The sequence below is a fragment of the Poromitra crassiceps genome (assembly GCF_964638095.1).
Source record: "Poromitra crassiceps genome assembly, chromosome: 11".
In the NCBI taxonomy this organism is placed as follows: Eukaryota; Metazoa; Chordata; class Actinopteri; order Beryciformes; family Melamphaidae; genus Poromitra; species Poromitra crassiceps.
Genome location: NC_139643.1, coordinates 15,757,282 through 15,762,281, shown reverse-complemented (window position 1 = coordinate 15,762,281; position 5,000 = coordinate 15,757,282). Strand labels below are relative to the sequence as shown.

General features: G+C 47.1%; 1 protein-coding gene across 1 annotated transcript in view; it reads left to right on the top strand.

The window, feature by feature from the left end:
• LOC310784857 (glutamate receptor ionotropic, kainate 5-like) overlaps positions 1–5,000 on the top strand; it is a gene marked incomplete at its 3' end in the record, with an annotated part of 140,745 nt that overhangs the window by 77,337 nt on the left and 58,408 nt on the right. The gene's annotated exons all lie outside the window — the stretch shown is intronic.

Sequence of the window (5,000 nt, the reverse complement as noted above, 5' to 3'; positions counted from 1 at the left end):
GATTTATACAGAAATGTAACTGTTTAAAAGTGATATAATTGTCTGGTAGACGTGACCTCCCTGATTTCTAAGTTAAAAAAGCCCCGAAATATGTTGGGGATGCAATTCTCGGCGGGCATGCGGAAACGTTCACGGCGCGTGTCGCAGACGCAAATTAGAGCCGTGCCAAAATCATCTGCACCCCAAAATGCCTGAGCAAACAGGAGTTGGGCGGTCTTAACTACCAAAATTATTCACAGGCGTGGCCAGGCAATGCTGGGCATTACGTCAATCAAAACCAATCAGATTCCCGTCTCACAATGGCTGTTTGCTCGAGGCACGATGCAGTATGCTGTAATTCTCTCCATGCGTAATAAAGTGTACTCACTCGTGCGAGGACAGAGAGAGCTTATTGACAGATCGTCTGTGGTGCCAACAACCCTCCGGCTTTAAGGTAAATAACCTATGTCCATTGTCCAACAAGTTTTCTCAATTAATTTCCCTCTTTGCGATGTGATAAAAGTTTCTCAGTGAGTTATAGTTGATTGCCTCACTGAGTTATCTGCTAATACCCAATTTTAGCAGCATAATTTGATGTCTATGCATAATGACATATCCAAAAGGAATTCTACTTTGCACTGCGCTGTGCTGCATGGAGATTACGGGTGCGCTCCCAGCACAGGGAGGTATTTGCCCGTAAGAGGTCCTTTTCAAAGCTCTTAGCGCAAAGTAATTGCTGCTGACGATAGCATAATGCCATCTATCCCACATTTTAGTGCTGAAACGCCTGCTTTGGCATGGGGCAGCCAATGCCCAGTACAATTATCACAGGCATGCGCTTGCATTGCATTGCGCACGGTGTTAAATGAGCGCAAATGCTAAATTAGCACTTTTGGGAAGATAGGGCACATTGTCTTATCCCAAATTATTACAGACTATTACAAAAAAATAGGAAAATGGTATAGTAATATGTTTGAGAAAAGTGTGTTTGTTATGCTTTTCTGATTTTAATATCATTTGGTCTTGTCTGTAAGGGTATTTATCTGTTTTGTTGTTGTTGTTTCCTATGTTTTGTGTGGATTGTGGACCCCAGGAAGAGTAGCTGCTGTTCTGCATCAGCTAATGGGATCCTAATCAAATCATAAAACATAGTAGGCATTCGTAGCACTCATTAATATCAGATTCAGTAGGCCTGTTACCAACACCAAAGATCCGCTGAGCGTGTCGCCGAGTTACATTCAATAGAGCTACTAAAGCTACACTGCTACGATATGAACAGAAACACAATGACACAGCTGCACAGATGTTGAACACAGCGTAATACGATGAGAATAAATACACGCCCTGGCTGTTACGCAGGGGCGGGCGGTGTGACCCCCCTCCCCTCCCCTCATGTAGAGAGAACAGGACAGAGAACCACACAGTGTACTGCCCCCTCAGCACTCACAGTGACTCATGCAGAGAGAACAGGACAGAGAGAATACTATGCACTGATGGCCTGGTGCTGACGTTTCACTACTACTTTCACTTAGTTGCAATACATTTGCAGGGAAAATATTTGGACTTTGTCATTATGGGGTAGAGTGCTCCAAATGTTAGTTGACAAAAACGCAAAAAATGAATACATTTTGTAGAAGGAGGTCCGGTGGTGTTGGAGTGTTTCTAGTCTCGCTGGCCAGCCTCCTCTCCCTTCCGTCCGAGGAGTCTGGTGCCGCAGAAACCAACACAGTCTCACAGAAAATTGTGAAATAGCAACGTTTTGGACCAATGTTCTGAGATCTTATAGGGTTATGGTAGGGGCAGGGGTTAGAAACAGAAAATATCCGTAAACCATGCCCAAACCACGCCCTGTAGAAACGTACGTTACCATTTTGCAATTTCGGAGCTGAAATTAACATAGCAACGTGCAGAAACAGGCAACTGGGATAAACCCTCCCCTGCTCTACTCTGCTCTCCCATTGGAGCGACTGTTTCGGTGGCAGCCGGATGTCCGCTCCCGTCTTAATACAAACTCTGTCATTGGCTCCGACCATGTCAATCAGAGCGGCTTCCGCTCCCTCCTCCCTGTGTGTCGCTGTAAATAGTGCCCTGCTGCCTCATTGAAAACAACAACGCTAACTACTGTACCTAGCAAGCTAACGGCAGAGACCTACACGCTAGCTCGTTGCTACACGCTGGAAACGGCAAATTGGATTGTTGGAAACTATTTTCCAAGAGCACTGCCGCTAAGCGCCGCCCATCGCAATCCCACTATGGAGACCTGTGGCGCCAGACTCCTCGGACGGAAGGGAGAGGAGGCTGGCCAGCGAGACTAGACTCTTTCCAAACACGTTAACATTAAATAGCTAAGAATAATAAAGGCTTTTTTGTTTTTTGGGGTGATTTTTTGCCTTGGATTTTTCCCCTTTTTTCTTCTATTTTTCGTTCTTTCTTCTCCATATATCTTCTGTTGCCTCTGACAGGAGAACCTGTATGTGTGTGTTGCCTCTGACAGGAGAACCTGTATGTGTGTGTGTTGCCTCTGACAGAAGAACCTGTATGTGTGTGTGTTGCCTCTGACAGGAGAACCTGTTTGTGTGTGTGTGTTGCCTCTGACAGGAGAACCTGTTTGTGTGTGTGTTGCCTCTGACAGAAGAACCTGTATGTGTGTGTGTTGCCTCTGACAGGAGAACCTGTATGTGTGTGTGTTGCCTCTGACAGGAGAACCTGTATGTGTGTGTTGCCTCTGACAGAAGAACCTGTATGTGTGTGTGTGTTGCCTCTGACAGAAGAACCTGTATGTGTGTGTGTTGCCTCTGACAGAAGAACCTGTATGTGTGTGTTGCCTCTGACAGGAGAACCTGTATGTATGTGTGTGTTGCCTCTGACAGGAGAACCTGTATGTGTGTGTTGCCTCTGACAGGAGAACCTGTATGTGTGTGTTGCCTCTGACAGAAGAACCTGTATGTGTGTGTGTTGCCTCTGACAGGAGAACCTGTTTGTGTGTGTGTTGCCTCTGACAGAAGAACCTGTATGTGTGTGTGTTGCCTCTGACAGAAGAACCTGTATGTGTGTGTGTTGCCTCTGACAGAAGAACCTGTATGTGTGTGTTGCCTCTGACAGGAGAACCTGTATGTGTGTGTGTTGCCTCTGACAGGAGAACCTGTGTGTGTGTGTGTTGCCTCTGACAGGATAACCTGTATGTGTGTGTTGCCTCTGACAGAAGAACCTGTATGTGTGTGTTGCCTCTGACAGGAGAACCTGTATGTGTGTGTGTTGCCTCTGACAGAAGAACCTGTATGTGTGTGTTCCCTCTGACAGGAGAACCTGTATGTGTGTGTTGCCTCTGACAGGAGAACCTGTATGTGTGTGTTGCCTCTGACAGAAGAACCTGTATGTGTGTGTGTTGCTTCTGACAGAAGAACCTGTATGGGTGTGTGTTGCCTCTGACAGGAGAACCTGTATGTGTGTGTGTTGCCTCTGACAGGAGAACCTGTGTGTGTGTGTGTGTGTGTGTTGCCTCTGACAGGAGAACCTGTATGTGTGTGTTGCCTCTGACAGGAGAACCTGTATGTGTGTGTGTGTGTTGCCTCTGACAGGAGAACCTGTATGTGTGTGTGTTGCCTCTGACAGGAGAACCTGTGTGTGTGTGTGTGTGTGTGTGTGTTGCCTCTGACAGGAGAACCTGTATGTGTGTGTGTTGCCTCTGACAGGATAACCTGTGTGTGTGTGTTGCCTCTGACAGGAGAACCTGTATGTGTGTGTTGCCTCTGACAGGAGAACCCATATGTGTGTGTGTGTGTTGCCTCTGACAGGAGAACCCATATGTGTGTGTTGCCTCTGACAGGAGAACCTGTATGTGTGTGTTGCCTCTGACAGAAGAACCTGTATGTGTGTGTTGCCTCTGACAGGAGAACCTGTATGTGTGTGTGTTGCCTCTGACAGGAGAACCTGTATGTGTGTGTTGCCTCTGACAGGAGAACCTGTATGTGTGTGTTGCCTCTGACAGGAGAACCTGTATGTGTGTGTGTGTTGCCTCTGACAGAAGAACCTGTATGTGTGTGTTGCCTCTGACAGGAGAACCTGTATGTGTGTGTTGCCTCTGACAGGATAACCTGTATGTGTGTGTGTTGCCTCTGACAGAAGAACCTGTATGTATGTGTGTGTTGCCTCTGACAGGAGAACCTGTATGTATGTATGTGTGTGTTGCCTCTGACAGGAGAACCTGTATGTATGTGTGTGTTGCCTCTGACAGAAGAACCTGTATGTGTGTGTGTTGCCTCTGACAGAAGAACTTGTATGTGTGTGTTGCCTCTGACAGAAGAACCTGTATGTGTGTGTGTTGCCTCTGACAGGAGAACCTGTATGTGTGTGTTGCCTCTGACAGGAGAACCTGTATGTGTGTGTTGCCTCTGACAGGAGAACCTGTGTGTGTGTGTGTGTTGCCTCTGACAGGAGAACCTGTATGTGTGTGTTGCCTCTGACAGGAGAACCTGTATGTGTGTGTGTGTTGCCTCTGACAGGAGAACCTGTATGTGTGTGTGTTGCCTCTGACAGGAGAACCTGTGTGTGTGTGTGTGTTGCCTCTGACAGGAGAACCTGTATGTGTGTGTGTTGCCTCTGACAGGATAACCTGTGTGTGTGTGTTGCCTCTGACAGGAGAACCTGTATGTGTGTGTTGCCTCTGACAGGAGAACCTGTATGTGTGTGTGTGTGTTGCCTCTGACAGGAGAACCCATATGTGTGTGTTGACTCTGACAGGAGAACCTGTATGTGTGTGTTGCCTCTGACAGAAGAACCTGTATGTGTGTGTTGCCTCTGACAGGAGAACCTGTATGTGTGTGTGTTGCCTCTGACAGGATAACCTGTATGTGTGTGTTGCCTCTGACAGGATAACCTGTATGTGTGTGTTGCCTCTGACAGGAGAACCTGTATGTATGTGTGTGTTGCCTCTGACAGAAGAACCTGTATGTATGTGTGTGTTGCCTCTGACAGAAGAACCTGTATGTGTGTGTGTTGCCTCTGACAGGAGAACCTGTATG